The 22,883-nt window shown below is 35.4% G+C and overlaps 1 protein-coding gene across 1 annotated transcript in view; it reads right to left on the bottom strand.

The window, feature by feature from the left end:
• Positions 1 to 22,883, bottom strand: part of LAMA2 (laminin subunit alpha 2) — a 594,513-nt gene that overhangs the window by 518,331 nt on the left and 53,299 nt on the right.

The following is a 22,883-nucleotide window of genomic DNA, read 5'->3' on the forward strand; positions in this document are numbered from 1 at the left end:
TGACTATGGTGAACTTACACTGTGAATAAAAAATTAAAATATAATTTAAAAAAATGTTTGCTTACAGCCACTGCTTTTTTTTTTGCTTTTTTTTTTTTTGCAGCATAAACTAGCCCATCCTGAGTGAGAACTATCTTCTCTAAATTGTGCCCAGGGCCATAATTCCAAAGTATTTTAAATACGTTATGTAATTTTGACAAGAATTTATAAGCTGGTCACTACAGCATAAAAAAGTTTTATAAAGTTACTCTAAGTTAGTGCCGTGATTATAAGGGGAAGTCAAATCCACTTTTTAAAGTCCTTTTAGCTTTCCCAGATTTCATCTGAACACTTTTATGACAGGACATCATTCTCTATAGCATGAGCACTAAACTCAAAACTTTTCAAGTAGAGAGTCTGTTGTCTGTGGAGACCACAGGTGCTGTATATCAGACAAGCTGGAGCAGAGCCTTGTAACACAGTTTGTTCTTGCAAGAGGCAAGTTAATGCATGCTTTGAACAAGTTCACCTCCCAAATGATTTTTGCTTTTCAAGAAACCTTTTTAACATTTTCACAGCACTCATTCCCTCCAGTAATCGAGTTTCTGGCATTTTATTTTCTGTTATGCTCTTTCTCTTGGCAGATGAACCAGGCTGCTGCTTTCTTCCTGTGACATGAGTTCAAAGGGAAAAATCAAAGGAGTTCAATTTGTTTTTTCTTAACCTAATTTTCAACATATAAAGTATATTGATGCTTGCTCACTACGCACTGTTAACGTCTCCCAAAATATTCCTGTGCCAGTTCTAATGGAGGAAATTGGAAATAAGGCAATAACTTTAGGGTTTTACCTAACTAGGGAGGATGCAAGATCTTGCCATTGAATCGTTTTTGTAAATAAAGTTTTATTGAAACCCAGCCACGCCCACTCACACCCATGTTGTCTGTGGCTGCTTATCCCTTACAACAGCAGAGTTGAAAAGTGACAATATGTTTACTATCTGTCCCTAAACAAAGTAAGTTTGTCTATCCCTGACCTAAATGGTCAGCATTATTTAATTAGGATAATGTACCAAATCTTTAACATAACTTTTAAAAAAGCCTTGCATAATCTGGCCCCTTTCTCAATTCAAACTCTCTTCCCCTCACCTTTGTGCCCCAGACACAGTGACATTTTTAGAACTCCAAGGGGAGGGCTCGAGGATCTCTCCAGAGCACACCAGGAGAGAGACTATGTTTATGTGAATTTCTCACCCTCTAAACACTTTCCCCAAACCATTGCCCAAATCTGCCCACCTGGCTCCTACTCATAATCCAAAGGTCACTTTCTCAGGGAACTGCTTACTAGGTGCTACCTGTCTCGAAAATCACATTCTTCAGTGACACACTCTCGAGAACCCTGCTCCTTATGCTACCTCATGTTGTATTATACCCCTGTTAGCCTGATTCTTTGATTACAGTCTGCATCCGCCTTCGGCTGCAAAGGTCTTTAAAGAAAGTCTGTCTTTTTGTTCGGTGTCTGTGCTTAAGACATGGAGTAGGTGCTCAGAAAAAAAAAAAAAAGTTGAAAGAATAACTGGATTCGTGGGATACACAGACTTAATATTTGAAGTTTTGAGTATTCACAAGCAGTTCCAATAATTTGTTACAGACATTCATTGGTAGTTCCCCTCAGGCTCTGCTTCGAATCTCAAAATTGTTTGGTTAATGTGTAAGTTTATTAGCTAGTCAGTGAAGCTGGGAGACACCCAAGATACTTATTTTATCACAGTCTTGTGTCTCCATTCTCATCTTCTCTCATTGAGTAAATCAGGAAATATTTTTTTTAATGGCTTCTTTTTAAAAAACCAGTTCCCCTTAACACAAAGTCAACTGACAGTGCTGAAGTTTCTTAACTAGAACATTTGGGATTAATGTAAAAGTAAACCATGGATTCTACAGTATTTTCAATCTAGAAAGGGAATGAATCAAACATTCTCTGAGGCAAACAAGAAAAGAAAATTAAAGTCTTAAAGTTGTTTCAATACATTTTCTTCTATAAAACTATTTATGAAAATGGTGGTAAAATTAGAGAGAGACTGAAAATAAAGTAATTTTGTGAAGTGAGAACATATTCAGAAAATACTTGTCTCAACAGAAACCAAATGCAGGTGAAATGTAAAGTAGATATAATCATTCCTCTGAAGCAAGAGAGGCTGAAAGCAGCACTGAAACTAATGAGCCAGCATTTATAGTAAGTAAAAGTTCACATAGTTTAAGAATTTCTCTTTCTCTTTCAAAAAGAAACATTAAGAAGAGAGGCTGAAAGGTAATCACATAGCTATATGAAGTTCTTTCTAACCAAAGGTGATCTACAGAAAGGGGTTATGGGCCAGAGTACAGGCCAGAAAATGCATTTATCACAGGTAGCACTGGAATAAGACACATCTGTGAACAGATCCAAAGAGAATACAGCCAGATACAAATTATGTCTTCTATTGGCTGCACAGAGCAGCTTTACTTCATCATCCCAGGAATCCCAGTTTGGGGTTATAAGAATAAAAACTTATATCCATATATTGCCATTGAGTCACAAGGCTACTACACAAATCAGTTTCATAAATGCTATGTTTGAAGAATATCTTGCAACACAACCATGAACCTTAACATCTCAGACTTTCTTGGGATTCACATGTACTAGGAGGACATTACAGTTTTGAAGGTTCCAAGATACATTCCTCACAAGTTTCAACAGCATTCACATCATACACTATTCATTGTGATACACTACTATAACATAGTCTGAAATATGGCAAAATTCATTTCTTTTGTTATTGATGTTTCTTTTAAATAGAAAAATCAAAATGTAGAGTGCACCCTCAAGCAAAGCATCTTCCTCTCTCATGTTGATCTTTTCCAGTGTTCCTATTACTCCTTTTCATCCTACAAACCTACACTGGGTGACATCTTCCATTCCCTTGGGTTCTCATGATTATTATTATTTTTTTTTATTTATTTTTTTGTCTTTGTATGGCCGCTCCCACAGCATATGGAGATTCCCAGGCTAGGGGTCTAATGACTATTTATATGCTGTAATTTCCCAAATCATTATGACCAGCTTGAGTTCTCCCTTAAGCTTTGACTCTTTTCAACTGGTACTTAGATACTTGCATGCGAGTATCTATCAGGCACTGGAAATAAAATGGGGAAAAAATCCAAATGGAAATTCTGGTTTCCTCCTGAAATCTTTCTTTTAATCAACTTAGACAACTGAGGGTCATGCCTAACCCCTTTTTCTTCCTCACACTCTACACCTACATCTAATCAGTTATCAGTTCTGAGTCAAACTACAAAAAAAAAAAAAAAAAGTCTGCCCATCCACTCATGTCTGTCCATCTCCATTGCCACTGTCATAGTTCAGGTCATTATAACTAACCCCTTCAATTACTTTAACAGCCTCTTAATGAATTTCCCTGTCCTGACCCCTCTGATTCATTTTCCTCATAGATATCCCAGGGGTTTTCTGAAACTCTTTATCAAGACTCACAACGTGTTTCATGATCAGATTCTTCCGTATCAACCTTCCCTCTCTCCACTTCTTCCCTCTGATGCCTGCTTCCTCTTTCTTCTCCATCATTGTCCCCACACTTAAATTCCAAGCATTCCAAACTTCTCTCAGATCTTTTTTCTTTTTCAATGATTTTTATTTTTTCCATTGTAGTTGGTTTACAGTGTTCTGTCAATTTTCTACTGTACAGCAAAATGACCTAGTCAAACATACATATATACATTCTTTTTCTCAGTTCTTGGAAAGTCTTACACTTTCTCATCTAGGGCCGTCCTCACAGGCTAAAGTGCTAAATGATTTGCCTGAAACAGTCATCCCTAACCTCCCATCCCAAACCCCATTTCAAATTCTATTTACCTGAACTTCTCCTGCTCATCCTTAATAATCTCAGATTAGCTGCTAATTCCTCTGGGAAATCCTCTCTAGCTCTTCTAAAAATCTATTAATTTTCTGTCATATATTTCTACAGCATCTTGTTTAACTTACTGCTGTACTTTGCTCACCATATGTTATTTACTTTAAAAATTATTTCTCAATAGATTGTGTCACAAAGCAGATACAATTCCTATTTGATTAATTTTGACATTCAAAGTTAATAGAAAAAAACTTAGTCCATAAGAGTGACTTGATAAATATATATTGTGTAAGTGGATAGATAGATAGATGGATGGATAGAAATATGAATAAATGAATCAGTGAATTCAAGCGTTCATTTCCAAAAGCTGTTGATTCTGCAAATGTTTTTCTGAAAATCAATGACAGCCTAGGACAACATTTCTCAAACCTTTCTAAGGCATTATTAATACTATTGGCAGAAGAGTCTGAATTAGTACCACAGGAAATGTGGGGGGTTATCTGAAAACTACATGTGAACTTTCAACTACATTCCATAAATGTTTGAATATATTTTAACACAAAACTGTTTTTCTTACCCCACGTCTCATCAAAATCTTTATTTTGGCTACACCCACAACATGTGGAAGTTCTGGGGCCTGGGACTAAACCCACATCACAGCAGCAACCCAAGCTGCAACAGTGACAATGCCAGATCCTTAACCAGCTGAGCCACTAGGGAACTCCACATCAAAATCTTTAAGAAAAATTTATATTCCACAAGATAGTAGTACCATGTTCATTCCATAGTTTTGGTTATCTCCTGGCATATTGCTACATACCCCAAGAGGTATGAATATTTGAGCTTAAGGTCCTATCTACCTAAAGAACTGATTTTTACACAAATCATGAAGGTATGTCTTTTGGTGAAAATTGTGTATTAGCAAATAAAAGCAGATAATCTGTGATTTCAAGAACAATTTCCATAAAATGTGGGGATATTTTTTGTCCCATTATGGTCTTTTCAACACTGAAGTGTATGCTTGATAAAGCCACTAGAGGGTTACCAGGTTAACTGGGCATAAATGGATCACCTTGAGCTACAGGAAAGGCAAGCCAGCAGACATACTGTGCACAGCATGCTAGTGGCAGATGATTTACCTTGGTTGGGCTAGCTGATGTTTGATATATTTAGGCCTTTTAAATGGTGCACTAGGTCAGTTTTAATGTGCAAATTTAAAAGGAAAATGCATTTACTCGAAATGTGAGTCTGCATGTATGCTAGAAGGCAGTTCCCAGGACTGTTTATGGAAGGGAGCACCAGCTATAAACACTGTCACCACAAAAGAAGAACTCCATTCATTCCTGTGGTGGCTGGCCATTTGTAGTGAGTCATCTTATTTATTCGTGGGACAGGTAAAGCAATAGGTTAACTCTATACTTAAATGGTCCTTTGTCTCACTGACTCTTTCCTCTTTTCCTACAATTTGAACTTCCTTCTGTGAGTCAGAAAAAGAAGTTTCTATTCTTCCTCCACCTACTCCTCTACCCTCCCTCCTTCAACTTCAAATTCCCTTGAAGGTAGTTTCCTGTGGCCTAGCAGTTATGGACTCAGCACTGTCATTGCTGTGGTTCAGGTTCAATCCCTAGCCTGGGAACTTCTGCATGCCCCAAGTGCAGACAAAAAAAAAATCCCATGAGAAAACCCAGTAAACCCTTAAAATTAATACTCTCTACAGACAAACTAAATCTTCAGTGATTTAGCTGGAGAAGCATATAATGAAGAGGAATCTTTAAAAATCATGCCATAAATGCTGTTACGGTTTCAATATCAATATTTTTAATTATCAATATTTTTTCAATGTGTTCTGAATAAAAAGGTACAAAATAATATATTTCAAATTAAGCTTCCTCTATTTTTTAAATAGCTTCCTTATTATATTTGATTCAAGAATTTTAAAGTGATGCTGGCAGAAAAAAATTATAAAAATGTCAAACTCTATTATTATCAATGTCCTTCTCTGTATGGCTGTGTCTTTGAGCCAAAGCCAGAGGTAGGAGTACTGCACAGTAAAGAAATCATGATTCCTGCTCTCAAATGAGCTCTAATGTCCCAGGCTCATTAGCACCTGAGCCAAGCTATTAAGAGGTCTGTAACTTCTTACAAGGACTTTGATTTAGGATTGCCCCACATAAAAATGACTTCAGCTATTAGGGCAGCAGTTGTTGAATAACTAGTCTTCATTTTTTTTTCCACTGCAGTACAGTAACTTACTAGTAACTTTTAAATTGATAAGCAAATGGATCACATTGCAAGTATTCTTTTCTATGTATTTTCAGCTCTTACACTCAATTGACATTTTTCATTGCAACAATAAAATATTAACACTAAATTGAAATACCAATATTATAACTAAAACAATGCCAACACTTTACATAGAATATTGGAAAGCCATACAGACACAGAGATCATCTGGTATCAGATCTAGTCTCAAGGTATTACCAAAAGCATTTCATCATTAATATATTTTCCTTTGCAATATACTTTATGGATGCTCTAACGTATCAATAAACCATACCTTCTAATATCATTTTTCTAATTCAGTATAAATATTTACTTTTCAATGAGGAGGTGAGGAAGGTGCCTTTCAACACAAAATTTAAGAAGGCAGATGCAAATGTGTCCAAGGTGTTTCATTTGCCTCATCCTGGTCCCAAGTCTTTGCCAGTATCTCCCCCCAAAAGAATCAACGCTGATCCCAAATACTTGTGTTGAAAGAATAAAGTTTAACTCACTTGAAGTAATAAATTCCACTCACTGAACATATACTATGCACCAGATACTTCTGAATATTTCACATGGATTACTTCATTTAATACAACAAGCATAAGGCAGACACAATTATTCACATCTTACAGTTGAAATTTGAGGTTCAGAATGGTTCAGTAACTCATACAAAGCCATTTAGACAGCAAGGGACAAAGCCAGGGTCTAAGACCAGGCATACCTGACTTGATAGAAATCAAGTGCTCCTAATCAATAAACTGTCCTATCTGTAAGGAAAAGAAGAATATAGATCTTTCACAAAGTAAGCTTTTTTAAAACAGGGTCACGTATTCAAAATGTATAAACAATGCTCAACATCCCTGATTATTAGAGAAATGCAAATCAAAACTACCATGAGATATCACCTCACCCTGGTCAGAATGGCCATCATTAATAAGTCCACAAAGAACAAATGCTGGAAGGTGTGTGGAGAAAAGGGAACCTTCCTGCACTGTTGGTGGGAATGTAAACTGGTACCACCACTATGGAGAGCAGTACGGAGGTACCTTAGAAAACTATACATAGAACTATCATATGACACAGCAACCCCACTCTTGGGCACATATCCAGACAAAACTTTCCTTGAAAAAGACACATGCACCCGCGTGTTTATTGCAGCTCTATTCACAATAGCCAAGACATGGAATCAACACAAATGTCCATCAACAGATGATTGGATTAGGAAGATGTGGTATATATACACAATGGAATACTACTCAGCCATAAAAAAGAACAAAATAATGCCATTTGCAGCAACATGGATGGAACTAGAGACTCTAATGATGAGTGAAGTCAGTCAAAAAAAGAAAGACAAATACCATATGATATCACATATCTGGAATCTAATATACATCACAAATGAAACTTTCCACAAAAAAGAAAATCATGGACTTGCAGAATAGGCTTGTGGTTGCCAAGCACGAGGGAGTGAGATAGATTGGGAGCTTGGGTTAATAGATGCAAACTATTGCTTTGGGAATGGATTAGCAAAGAGATCCTGCTGTGTAGCACTGAGAACTATGTCTAGTCACTTATAAAGGAGCATGATAATGTGAGAAAATAGAAAGTGTGAATACATTACTATACAATCCATAGTAGTTAAATCCAAATATGCAGAGAACCCAACTATATGTTAAACATGGATTTTGATTGTTCAGAGGTCAGTGACCCTAACCCTGCTGACCCATTTTTCAATTATCAACTATAGCACTTATTTATTGAAAAAAGCACATATTAGTGGACCCATGCAGTTCAAACCCATATTGTTCAAAAGTCAACTGTTTACTTTTTTTTGGTCTTTTTGTCTACTTAGGGCTGCACCCATGGCATATGGAGGTTCCTAGTTTAGGAGTCAAATTGGAGCTGTAGCTGCAGGCCTATGCCACAGCAACACAGGATCCATAACCCACTGATCAAGTCTAGGGATCGAACCCACATCCTCATGGATACTAGTTGAGTTTGTTAACCACTGAGCCACGATGGGAACTCTAACTATACACTTTCTTGAAGGCAGGTAACTACTTCATTTAAACTACAACACCAAGCACATAAAAATGTATTAATAATTGCCTGCTAAAATAATGTTTTGAGGAGTTCTCCTGTATTGCAGTGGGTTAAGGATCCAGCATTGTCACTGCAGTATCTACAGTCACTGCTGGTACATGGGGTTTGATCCCTGGCCTGGGAACTTCCACATGCCACTGGTGTGGCCAAAAAAATAATAATAATGTGTTGAGTTTTAAGTTCTCAATACAGGTATCATATTAAATTATAAATACAGGAAACAAAATGCTTTAAAATGATTTCTCCACGTAAGAAAGTTAAGTATTTTTTCCTTTTCACAGTGCCTTTTCAGTGCCGGGCAAAGGAAGGCAAAGAAGATGGGCTCTTGCTAACTGCCAAAGCCATGGATACCCAAACTCTCCTGAGTCAGTAGAAAAGCTGCTCAGAGCAGGAAAAGGGGATACAACTGCCCGGAAATGAGAGGAGTAGTTTGAACTCCTTTTTTTAACCTTCCTACACAGTCACTAAAAAAAACAGCCCTTCAGCAAGTGAATCCAGCTTCACGGGACATGCAAAAGATTAACACCTCTCACCAGAGACACATTTAACTACCAGTGTTCATAGTTGTAGGCTACAGTCACTCCAAATTACAGCTTAATTCATTTCATTAAAAGACAGCTAGTATAAACAAACCAATGGGGAATGATCAACTCAGTGATGATAATTCTATCACTAAATGTAAAACACATTTTAAGAAAAAGTATTCTAATAAGAGAAACAAATTTCCAACAACTGAATTTTCTATTATAAAATGCAAGTTTAGAAGTTCCCATTGTGGCTCAGCAGAAATGAACCCAACTAGTATCCATGAGGATACAGGTTCAATCCCTGGCCTTGCTCAGTGGGTTAAGGATCCAGCATTGCCATGAGCTGTGGTATAGGTTGCAAACACAGCGTCCGACCGGGTGTTGCTGTGGCTATGATGCAGGCCAGCAGCTGCAGCTCTGATTTGACCCCCAGACTGGGAATTTCCATATACCTGTGGCTGCAGCCCTAAAAAGAAAAATAAAAGTGAAAAAAATGCAAGTTTGTTTGTTGATGTTCAGGAATAAATCTTAGAAAAAAGTTGTTTGAGAAATTTTTAAATTTTCTTAAAGTGTGTTTATATCTTGTGAACCCTTGAATCTTATCCAATTTCAGTTATAAGCTCCAAATAAGCCATCTTCTTTAGTATACCCACAGGGGGCTGGTAAAATCAAGTGCAGCTACAAAAACTCACAGACGCTTAACACTGATAGGTCATGTAACTTAGAAAAGAACTATTTAAAGTGACAGTATATTTGGAGGATCTTCACACTTTAATTTCAATCATTATGATTTGTATTTGGACTCCATAATATTTTAGCCAAGCAGACTTTTGTTTGTTTTTGCCATGCCCGTGTCATGTGGAAGTTCCTGGGGCAGGGATCAAACCTGGCACCAGAGCAGTGACAATGCTGGATCCTTAACCTGCTATGCAAGAGAACTCTCTCCAACAGTATTTTTTTTTTAAATACCTTGTAACATAATAAAAGTTGGCATTAGTTTGCATTCTTCCTTTTTCTTTGCTTTTTTTTTTTTTTTTTTTTTTTTGCTTTTTAGGTCCACACTGCAGCATATGGAGTATGGAGGTTCTCAGGGCAGTGGTCCAAATGGAGCTACACCTGCTGGCCTACATCACAGCAACATTAGAGCCGAGCCATGTCTGTGACCTACACCACAGCTCACGGCAAAGCCAGATCCTTAACCCACTGAGTAAGGCCACGGACTAAACCCCTAACCTCATGGTTCCTAGTTGAATTCATTTCCGTTGCACCACAACAGGAACTCCTAGTTTGCATTCTTTAAAGAATTTATTATTAAACAAAACAATGAGGCTAAAATATGGCATGAGGTTAGAGTACTTCAATTTTCATAAGAATTAAACTTGGTAATTAGCAAGCATAATGATAATAGTGATTTGAAGCTTATAACTAACACATTTTAATTTTTTTACTTTTAATTTTTATTTCCCAATACATTATTTTTTTCTACTGTACTTACACATTTTTTATTTGTTTTCTGTTTGTTTTTTTATTGTTTGTTATTATTATTTAATAGTTATTTTCCCAGTACAATTTCTTTTTCTACTGTACAGCATGGTGACCCAGTTACACATACATGTATACAGTGTGTGTATTTACACATTTTAAAGAAAATGACAGACTTTTCCCCTAAAAGTCAGATTTTATTTCAGTCAAGTTATTTAATTCTAAAATAAAAATTGTTTCCACTCATTTCTACCCAGATTCTAGTTGTTTATTATGTTTTCTGGACCTCAGAATAACTGAAACATCAGCTATAATTTTATTTGGTGCTGATCTTTACCCAGCCTTAGATCTGAGCCTGTGTGAAAATACCAATATGATGCCTCCCACTTACACAGCATTTTAATTTTCCTTGTTCTATATAAAGAGTTAACATTGTTATTATGGCTTCTGTATGTAGAATATGAATTTGCTTTAAAATAAAAATATTAACCCAAGTATTGAAAACTACACAAGAAGTTGTAACATAATAACTAAAATATATGTTCAAAGAACTGGGAATTCATGTGAACTGCCTTTAGAAACTGGAGTATTGGTGATAAGCTAAGATTTCAAAACTGCACAAATGTAATTATTTAAGTGCTACTGCATCTTTGGAGACTAAAGTTAAAAAAAAAAAAAAAAAGTTTCCCTCCGTCATCTTCCCTGTAGTTGCATTAACCCTATTCCAGTGGCTTAGGTGTGAGTCAGAACTAACAGATGTAATTGCTCCCAAAAGTTATCTGCTCAGCAGTCCTGGCCTATAACATGACAGCAACTGAGGAAGAAGCCCTAGTAGTCTCCTTCAGAGTCTGGGAATTATAGAACTTGGTAAAGTCTCCTGTGGAATCTCTGACTAGAAGTATTGCTTGCTTCCAACTCTTGTCTCCTTACAATCTGTTTTCCAGAAAGTAGGCAGAGTAAAAGAGTACTAAACAAGCACAATTTCAAAATCATCAACTGGTTTCCCATACTCTTATAATAAGACTCAAACTAAGTCCCATCATTTAAAAGACTCACCAAGATCAATCTAGGCCCTCAAGCCTTCTGATTTTATCTCCTACCCTTCCTCTCACTCACAGTATTGTGGCCTTTACAGATTTATTTATGTTCTTTAAACATAAGGAGTTCATCCCACATGAGACATTCATTCACATCTGAGGATCTCTGCATTCTCTGTCCACCTAGGACCACCTGCATCTGAGACCTTTCAGAGCTATAACTCCTTCAACTGAGCTTCAGCTAACACACTGCTTCCTTTAACAAAGCCTTTCCTCACTCCCCAAGGTGACTCCCACACCATGAACTATCACAACACCTATTTCATTTTCTTCTCACTCTTTATCATTATATAAAAGTATTTTGTTGATTTACCTGTGCCCTTGCTCTTTGGCTTTTTCCCTGGTCCCCATCCATTCAAAAATGAAAACATCACAATAACCAAAGACACAAAGTTCAGACTCAAATGTGCATCATCCACTGAGCTGTAAAATCTTTGCTTTCCTATGTAGAGAATGGGGTCTTCTTCCTGGAAACTCATGCAAACCTTGAACTCCTGATGGGCAGAGGGTTCTTCTACTCTCTCGTGCAGGGATAGTTTTTAAATGTCTAAAAAATATACTCATCAGGTATTGCTCACTACAGATTCTGGTGGCCCCCTCAGTACAACATCAGATAAGCATCACATGTAATGAAGAGTGGTCAGGAGTGTGTCTCCAAATTTGACATCTAATAGGTGGATATTCATGCAAAGCACATGAGGTCAATCTAACAGTGCCCACATGGATATATTGCCCAATTAATATTTAATAAAAATCAATATTGACTGTTCTTTGTGTTATTCTTTGGTACCTTTAAAGATATTTGTTTCTTTTCCTTTTAAAATGATTTAATTAATATTTCTTTTTTTATTAATGTCTGATTTGGTATGTTTTGAGGCAGAGTAGAGAGATTCAATCTATATGTTCATCAGCAGTCAGTCAGACAAACCCTACGGCACACAGATGGTAACAAAAGCTTCCTGATGATGCTTTATGTCTCAGTGTAAAAGATCCTAGCCCGGAAAGCTCTGTAGCAGCAAGAAGGCATTGAGATTGGTCACTCCTGGACACCTCCCAGGTCTGTATTCCCAATGATCTTATGTAAGTAAGTTTGTTTTTAACAATCTGCATAAAATTTGTGAGCACCTGTGAGCATTTTCCCACCTACCCTTAAGTTAGTCGTTGAAATCTGGACCTTCAACTAGTTGTGCAATGAGGAAGGATTTTGCCCTTGAAATGTGTTTTATGCAATACTTCTACAAGGAAATTTAATTAATCAACTCTAGATTCAAAACAAAAGGACAGTTTTCCTGTGTACTTTCATTATCCTCAGCACCTTATTTGCTGAGCTGATCTTTGCTCTTTTGAAAGTATGGAATTAACCATTTGATAAAGAAAAGCTCATTTCTCAGCACATTGACCTACTTTTTCCTTAATTTACCTCATTTTGAAATGTGAATGAAAAGGTACTTTTTATGAATATTTAGCATTGAGACAACAATTGAATCATTAATCAAAATAATAAGGATTTTTCAATCTATTCAGCTAAATGTGGCCTTTAAATACAATGCCTTTCTTAACAAGAGCTGGCACATTCTCTGAGGCCTTGCCTGAGAAAAATCCCTTGAGTTCAAATTAGTTTTATTTTCTTTTCAGTCTTTGTTCTTATGTATTGTTTTAGTTTATTTGAGTTGAAAGGCCTGTGTGTTAATCAGGAATAACAGAAAAGACTTCTAGATGTTGTCCACAGAAGACAACATTACAGAGAAGCCTTGTATTTCCTAAAAATAATTTAACTCAGATATTCAGTTGCTCTTAAACAAGTATCTAACATCTAAATTTATACAACTGATCCTTGGATAACATGAGGGTTAGAAGCATAGAGGCGCTGATCCCTGCACAGTCAAAAATCCACCTACTGCTGTCTCTGCCTCAAAAACAAAGGAATTGATAAATGACTCCCCAGGGCCGGAAGCTGAAGAACAGAATTAGGACTCAAACCCTAGTTCTGTTGATTCCATGTATTGTGATCTCTAATCCAACACAAATTTTACCCTTAAAGACCCTGAAAACAAACATACAGACACTGTATTCATTGGGAAAAAAAAAAAAATCCACATGATAGTGAATCCATGCAGTTCAAGCCCATGTTGTTCAAGGGTCAACCACACTAATATAAAGACAGCCATGTTTTAAAATTCATGATCAGTTTCTTAGACCATAGACCATTATTTAGCAAAAAGAAAAAAAAAATTGCATTTCAGATACCAGATTGAACCCAATGTGAAGTCTTAATAATTAAAAATATTTTTTGATTAAAAAAAACTGGTTCTGATCTATTACTATTTAAATATCATACAAGGTTATTCAAATAAATGTTCTATTCCTTATAAGCTTATCTATGGATTTCAATCATTCTTATTGACAATTAATATTATCTTAAGAAATGTTTTAGAACAGTCAGCCTGGCTTATATATCTAATCTTCCTAAGAGCAAGCTATAATTCAACAGAAATGAAGAACTATGGGCCTGGAAGTATAGGCCTCTGTAGATTATTTTAATGTATTGCCTGTACACTTAAGGGAAAACTAGAATAAAAGGTGAATTTAAATATATTCAAATATTGCTTTACAGAGGGAGAATAATATTGGGAGACAAAGATTCATTTTTAAGATTATAAAACAAATGTAACTGAGGAAATATTTTTAAACTGTTTAAACACAATTTTAAATACCATAAATGATAATACCATTGCTATTGTTTATTTGTTTTGCAATCACTCAGAAACCTATATACTCAAAATTGCTTCTCATTTCCTTTAGTGAACTAAGTCCCTCTGAGCCAAAAGAAGAATGAAAGATTCAAGTAAATAAGAAACAAGATAGGAGTAAAATAAAAATTGAAAAATCCCAGTTTTCTTTCACAGTGTTATCTATTTCAAATAATTAAATAGTTTGGTTGATGACCACATAAATAAATCCGATTATATCCTCAGGCTAATTTTCCTCTAAATATAACATAACAGAGTTTTTATTTTTCAAAGCACAAACTAATATTTAAAGAGTTTTATCAAACTGGCACAAGAGAAAAATAAAATAATACTGGCACAGCCATCCTTACACCCAGTTGTCTAACAGAGCAAAATATTTCACTCAGAACAGGTATCATTTCCCTGCTTTATTTAGTCTCCTAATATATGGTCAGCCTGGCACTTCTAAAAAAATATAAACTCTTTCTTCCAATTGTTATTTACAAAAAATATATATACTTGGATTAAGAGTAAGAAATTTTTGAAAGTATATTTTCTTCATGATATAAAGGATCTTGACAACATACTATTCACTGCAGTTGCTTGTGCTATCGGTGAACTTCATTTTATGACCCTCTCATATAAATTGTTCATGAGGGGGCCTCCTCTTACAGACTCTTGAAACAAGAATGTATCCTGTACATTTATGTTACAGGTTTATTATGATAGATTGTTCTTGCCACAGAACTGGAAACTACCAAGCCAGTTTATAAAATGTTAATAAAAAGAGTGCTCACAGTAAAGCAGACTCCTTTACGGAGCAACCCAAGCCTACCCGACATATATTCAATTTCCCAAATAAAATCAGAAATGTCCCTGTACATGAGCAGTGTGTGTGTAATAAGAGCAAACATTCTTTGATTTTCATTTTTCTTATTAAACTTAAATGAAGATGACTTTGATGAAGTAGCATGTTTTTTCAATTTCAGGTGAAACATCTGTGAAACACTGAAGGTTGTATTTTTCAACATAATTGAAGGAGACGTAAGATTTCACCTACAAAGTATTGTCTGAATGCCAATGTTCATCTACCCAGATTCAAACCTGTTCTTTTAATATTTGTTTCAGGGCACTGACATTTGAAAGTAGAGTTTCTAAACTTTGTAGAAATTCTGTCTATGGTGAATGAAATTGGAGCCAAATATGATGGGAGCTTTGCACTCTGCAGTCCCCGTCCTATAAAATTATGCCAACATTCACTGTGGGAGAGGTGAATTGTATTTGACAACATATTCCCAGGCATTGTGTAATGAACCCTCAAACTTCAATTAGAACCTATCAGAAAGAAAAACAAACACAATTTCACTCAAATGCTGCCTTCATAAGAAAAACAAGTCAGTTGGAAAATACAGCAAGTTCAACATCATTGGCTACTCATCAAGCATTCCTTTCCCATGTCAGGTGTGGCATAAATGCATAGTCTTCTAGAAATAAGAGCAGTTACTCGCTCCCACTTTAAAAATACAGAGCATTCAGCTCACTTGGTACTCTTTTTACCAACAGCAATTCTATACTACAGTCCTTAATGATTGCTTTTTCCCACTACTAACACCAAACATTTTTTTCTAAGTGTATTGAATGGCCCTGTTTATGAAGAGCGATCAGCATGTGCAAAGCTCAAAAGGAAAAACACAACCTTCCGGGATACTACATGCAGAGCATATAAAACATTGACATGTTGGTTTAAATTAACCTAGAAGAAGAATGTTGAACCCAAATGTTGAAGGTTGAACCCAAATGGGTAATTTCTTCAGGGATCTCGATTCAGACTATTTAGTGTTTCATACAGATAACATTTCAATAAATGTTTTGTCAGCTAAAATGAAATGGCATGCCTGTGTTTAACCTCTCTTCTTGCCAGTGTTTATTAGTAATTTCCAGGATTCTGACCATGGGAAAAGCATACATGAAAGGACCAAAGTGATGAGTCTAGTTAGCTTATAAGCTGGGATAATACCACTGCCTTTGCTAATGCATTAAACAGATGAATAGAGTGTTTGCTTGTTTTGAGGTTTCGCTGAGGTTCTTTTGATGAAAGTTTTCCTTTGATGTAATATTTTAAGATTTTTGAGCAGTAAACAAAGCACTCAGCGGAAAATATTCAGTGAATTTTGTAAAACATGGGGTCTAAAGACAGCCATATGTGAAAGATCTCAGTTATATGAGACACTGTTTTAATGACATTTTCGTAATTGGAAGTGGTAGCTGCCTACTGGATAAGAAATAAGACTGTTTAAATATAGTCCATAATCACCCCATAATTTTCTACATACTTTTTTACAGTAGTCATATGATATTATTTATTTATATATTTGTCAATGATGTGCACCAACATTTTCGCCCCTGGAACATATCTTAATATCATATCTTAATATCAAAGAAAAGAAAAGCAAAAACACAGAAAGGGAGGGAGACCAGAAAGAAGGGAGCTTTAAAGATCATCTAGCCCTACAGTTATCTGTCATCACACATCAGACACTAAATACATCAGTTGGTGAAAAAACTATAGCAGACAAAAGGCCGTCAATCTCTCAGGCCAATATTCTTCCCTCAAAAGAAACATGTATTTTTTTTCCAAACAAAACAATAACAATTATAAGATAGCAAAGATACTAAAATAATTAGCAAAATCTCTCATCATTGGTTTGCTTAATTCAGCAAAAGGAAAAATATGGGTATTTGTTAATTGTCCTTTCATTAGTAAGAGATGTAGATGACAAACTTTCTCTTTGCCATTTCAGAAGATTCTGTTGGCAAATAAAAGAAAAATAGAGCCACTGAATTTGAAATAATTTTAATTGATTCTACCTGTGCCATTGACCAAATAAATAGATACATAATTATTTTAATTCTGGATACAGTTTGAATTTACAGACCTCTCTAAGACCCAGAGGTCCACATGTATGATGAAGCCTTGGGCTAAATCACTCAGGGCGCTTTGTCTTTACAAACACAGGCTAAAGAGAAATTTTACTTTATAGTTTAATAATTAAAAATCACTAATATCTAACAAAACTTTTAATGTAGTTATACTAAATTTTCATTGTCCTTGTCTCTATGGAGATGAAGAATAACTCATTAGCATCCTGTTCACCAATAGTCATGCAACTGAAAAATCTATAAAGTCACCATATACTTCTCTGCATTACTGCAATGCACATAGAATTTAAAAACAATTTAGTACTATTTGTATATAATTGATTCAGAACATAGGGCTCAGAATCACAGATTCTCAAAAATAAGAAACAGCATATTCTGTTTGTGCTTCACAGTAAAATACTCATACTGGGGAGTGTGGGTAAAGATGGCCACAAGCATAAATATTTAAATCCTACTTAACCCACAAAATCTTCTAAAGTCAGAATAAAGTAAAAAAAAAAAAAAGATATACAGCCACTAGATAACTAGACACACACTAACAGCAGAAGAGAAATTCATAGAGGATAGAAAGTTGAGTGAAATTAAGTGGATTGAGTGAGTGGTCCTAACCCAGAGCAGAGAAGGCTGGGGTGAGGGTGTGTCTGGGGGGTATGGGAGGAGAGTTCGGGAGGGAGCACAGCAAGAAGGATAGTTTAAGCTGCTGATCCCAGGAAAGTCTCTGAAACGTAAGGCATCAAATAATTTATAAGCCAAGAGTGAAAACTAAGGCTGCAAAATTTTTCTTTATAAACGGGTTAAGGGAGTTGTGGCAAAACAGATTAAGGATCTGGTCCCTGGCCTGGGAACTTCCATATGTCATGCGCTCAGCAAAAAACAAAAACAAACAAACAAACAAAAAAAAACAAAAAAAAAGCCACAACAAATTAGGTCACTAACTGCCCTCACCAATTCCCTAAAGTCTAGCTACCACCCCACTGCTGGCCTGACAAGTGAAAGGAGGTTTACTCCCCAGAGAAATTTAAAGTCTCCATTCTCCACTTAGTAGAGGATAAGAGAGAGGGCAGGGTTCCATACTGAAAACAGAAAAGCAAAAATCTACACATTGAATAGTGACATTGTTACCCTTCTAAGCCTTAGCCCTTATTCCATTCTCAATATGAATTCTAGCAGGCAAAAGATTAAAAAATAATAGTTCAGAAAAAAAAAGCCTACAGATAAGGAATTTTAGAGTCTCCCAATTAAATGACTTGATCATACTCTAATCAGCTAGCAAGATATTCTATCACCCATAGATCTAAAAATTTAGTGTCTCAAGTGTGACTGGACAGCCACAATTCCCCAGACATTTTATATCTACCACGAAAGACAAAAAACAAAACAGAGAAGTGTAAAGGAATTCAGAGGAAACAAAGACAAAGATAAGACAAAAACTTTAAAAACTTGTCAACACACTCAAAGAACTAGGAAAATATATGGCATGCATGAAACAAGAACAGCATAATATATTACTTTTTAAAAGGGCAAAGTACAATTAAGTTATAAAAAATAAAACTACAGGAACAAAAATAATGTTGTAAGATAAAGGTGAGAAGTCTCTCAAATGATAAAAAACAAAATAAAAGAAATCAAAATATTAGAAAAAAGATTAAAAAAATTAGAGGTTCAATCCAATATTCAACTAAGAAGAAACACATAAGATAAATAATTAATATTAATAATTAATTCCATGAATGAAAGGTTTGAGCTTCTCGTGTCAAAAACTCATAGCACAAGGTATATCACCATCAAACTGCAGAACAGTGGGATCCACAAATAATCTTAAGACTTATCAAGACACAGAATGAGGAAAATTGGCAAATTCTCAACTTCAACATGGAAAACCAGAAAATTTATCACTCAACAAACATTCTTTTAATTCCTTATATGTGCCAGACGTGTTTCCAGGTATTTTTGAATACATCTGGTTGCTTATACATGTGTGTGTGTGTGTGTGTGTGTGTGTGTATAAAACTTAGTTAACATAAACAAAAACTCATTCTCTCTTGGAATCAACATTTTTTCAGGGGGTAAAGAATACCATGAGGGTACTGACAGAGGCAGGCAATAAATTTTACCTATTAATAAACTATACAGTATTTTTCCATATAATAAGGACAGAAGAACAAATATTAAAACTTATTTAGGAAAGCCAAGAATGCCAGAGGGTGGAGACAGCTACAAAACTAATGAGATAAGAAGGGTACTTTTTGAGAATGGCACATTTTTGCAGTTTTCAAAAAGAGAAGGGAATTAGCCACGCAGATATCTTCGGGAGACGTGTTCTAGGCAAAGGAATGGTCAGTGCACAGGAACTGAACTAGAAATACGTTTGTGTGCTCCAGCGTAGTGATGACACCAGTGGGGTTGGATGACATGAATGAGGAGATGGAAGCCATGAGGTTATAATTTTAAAATTCTGAGAAGAAATGTTTTCCAACCTTGAATTCTACAACCAGTTGATATTTGAAAGAAGGGAGAAATTGACATCTTTAGACATGGAAGTTATATAAACATTTACTTTTCATTCACTCTTTCGAAGAAAACTACTGGAGAGTGTTATCCACAAAAATGTGAGAGTCAAGTGCTCCAGGATCTTTGTTTCAGAAGAGAAAATTCAACTAGCAGATTTTCAAGTATGATTCAGTATATTGAGAGGGGGGTTACAATTCTGTCAAACAGTATGGTTTAGAATTAGGGATGTGTCTACAGTTAACTGAAAATATAAAAAGAAAACAAGACAATTATTACTGCTAGGAAAAATCATACAAGAAAGGAAAGCTAGGCAAAGTGCCCCACAGAGCTCAGCTGTAATATTCAAATTGTTTTAATTTTTTTTCCTTTTTTTATAATGATCTTTACTTTTTCCATTATAGCTGGTTTATAGTACTCTATTTTCTATTGTACAATAAGGTGACCCAGTCACACATACATGTATATATTCTTTTTTCTCATATTATCAAGCTCCATCATAAGTAACTAGATATAGTTCCCAGTGCTATACAGTAGGATCTCATCGCTTATCCATTCCAAAGGCAATAGTTTGCATCTACTAACCCCAAATTCCCAATCCATCCCACTCCCGTTCCCTCCCCCTTGGCAACCACAAGTCTGTTCACTGTTTTAATGATGATTTTTAAATATATGTTGGAGAATATAGGGAGAAGTATGTGTACAGGTTGCCCGAGAGAGTTCAGTTTTTGTCTTTTATAATAAGAAAGGAAAATGTAATCTCTAAAAATTTAAAAATCAAGACATAGCTGTTTAAATGTATTATTTAAAAATCTGGAAGTAAATGCTTGATGAAACAGTTAAGATAGATCGATCAGTCATGCCCCTTGAGCAGAGAGGGGATAGAGAAACTGCAACTTTTTGTTGAGCTTTCCAGTATTATTTTTTACTTTAACTGGTATTGTTTGGATAAAATTAAACTGAATGAAAACACGTATAACCTCTTTGAAAATGCATCTTAAACCTGCTCAGGCAAGAGGCAGGTCATGACTAAACTTAGAGCGCATCAATATTATCTGCTATTTCCAGGTTATAAAATGATGAAAAGGGTGAAGGTACAGAATAAACATAAATACTACAATAATTAGTCCAAATCATTCATGATCACATCCTTCAAATTATAACTGGTTCCCTTAAGGAGAGGAAGATGGATGTGATGGGCTTTGACTGCACATGTAATATTTTATTTCTCATTTCTCAACAATGTAATAAACACATGGTACCCAGGAGTCAGCTAAAACATTCTTCTGTCTTCAAACATTAATGTATAAAAAAGTGAAAATGTATTAAACATAAAAATGGTGATTTTAAGAATTTTACTTTGAGAAGTCCAGAGACTTTAATAGCCGTATTTGTAAGTCATAGGAAAATGTGTGCTACAGATCAAAAAGACCAGCTACCAAAAAATTAAAACCAGAATATATAAATAGCCATAATGATTAGGAAACACTGCTATGACAATAAGCATTGATTTTTTTTTCAAAATAATTAGGTATTTTTAAAGTTTGGAGTAAGATGAACTATTTATATAAAAACATAAGAAAATAATCTAAAAGCAGAATTTATCTGAAGCTTATTGACAAATATGTAACAATGAGGAAAACTGGCAGTTAAACTTTGGAGATTTGTTGATAAATTGTTTAGGTGTTACAAAGATTTTTTGTAAGTCATTTAGTAATTTTATTAAGATTCACTTGATAATCTTGGAACAAAAGTAACATTCAGATAATAAAAGAAGGTAAATGAGAGATTGAAAGCCATGAAGAAAGAAATGTATACAAAGCATGGTAGGTATAAGGGATCACAATATGTAAAAGGCATATTTGCAAACAGAAATATAACGTATGCTCAATGCTTGCAGACATAAATTTTGATTGGTGAGATTACTTATCTCTGCCTTTATGAATTTCCCAAGCTTTAATGAGTATGCAATATTTTGTAATCAGGAAAAGGAAGAGATGGCAATTTTTTAAAAGTAATAAATGGATTAGAGGTAGGAAACAGAGAAAGGATAACAAGAACCAACTCAAGACAAACTGCATGGGCTAAAAGGATTTTCAAGCAAAACCTCAAAATTTGCAGATGACACAACTCTTGATAGCCAAGTACATAGAGATAAATACATCTCAGGCAAAACTATCAGTAAAATAGCAGAAAGTTGGCATGAAGTAGTACTCTCTGGGAAAAATACTCCAAACTATACTTAATGAAAATTGAGCTCTCAGGGACCTCCTCCACACTGTGTCAACTACTCCTCTAAGATAACAGATCTGGGAGTTCCCATCGTGGCTCATCAGAAATGAATCTGACTAGCAAACATCCAGGCGTAGGTTCAACCCCTGACTTCGCTTAGTGGGTTAAGGATCCAGCATTGCCGTGAGCTGTGGTGTAGGTCACTGACCCAGCTCGGATCACCGTTGCTGTGGCTGTGGTGTAGGCCAGCGGCTATAACTCCAATCTGACCCCTAGCCTGGGAACCTCCATGTGCCTCAGGTGCAGCCCTAAAAAGACTAAAAATAAAAATAAAAAAATAACAGATCTGAGGAACTGAGATGGCCAATAAGATCAATAAAACCTTGGGCATTCTTGAGAAGGATATTACAAACAAAAGGAAAAATATTAGTCTACATTTGTTACCAAGAACAGTGTCCCTCACATATCCATAAGTAACCACAACTTTGAAAGGACATTGACCTAATGGAAGGTCCAGAAAAAGACAAAAGCAATTACTGCAATCCAGGAGCTGCTATAGAACAGATTTTGAAAGATATTACATACATTTGAGATCTACAGAATGACATAAACACAAAATACACAACAGTATATCAAATCCCAAATGAGAACGGGTTAATTCATTTTACTTTGCTTTGCAGGTACTGAGTTTCTTTTTATAAAGTGAAGGTTCGTGGCAACCCCACTTGAAGCAAGTCTATTGGCACCATTTTTCCAACATTGTTTACACACTTTGTGTTTTGTGTCACGTATTGGCAATGCTTGTAATATTTCAAAATTTTTCATTATTGTTTTATGTGTTATGATGATCTGTCATCACTTAAGGCCCAGGTAATGGTTAGAGTTTTTTAGCAATAAAGTATTTTTAATTAAGGTATATACATTTACTTTTTTAAACATAATGCTATCACACATAGTAGACTACAGTATAGTGTATATATAACTTTCACATACACTGAGAAACAGAAAAATGTATGTAACATAATTTATTGTGATATTCACTTTATTGCAGTGGTCTAGAACTGAACTCATAATATCTCCTTGGTAACCTGAAATAACCCATAAATTGTGCAGTAAGTAAA

This window comes from Phacochoerus africanus, chromosome 2 (assembly GCF_016906955.1).
Source record: "Phacochoerus africanus isolate WHEZ1 chromosome 2, ROS_Pafr_v1, whole genome shotgun sequence".
NCBI lineage: Eukaryota > Metazoa > Chordata > Mammalia > Artiodactyla > Suidae > Phacochoerus > Phacochoerus africanus.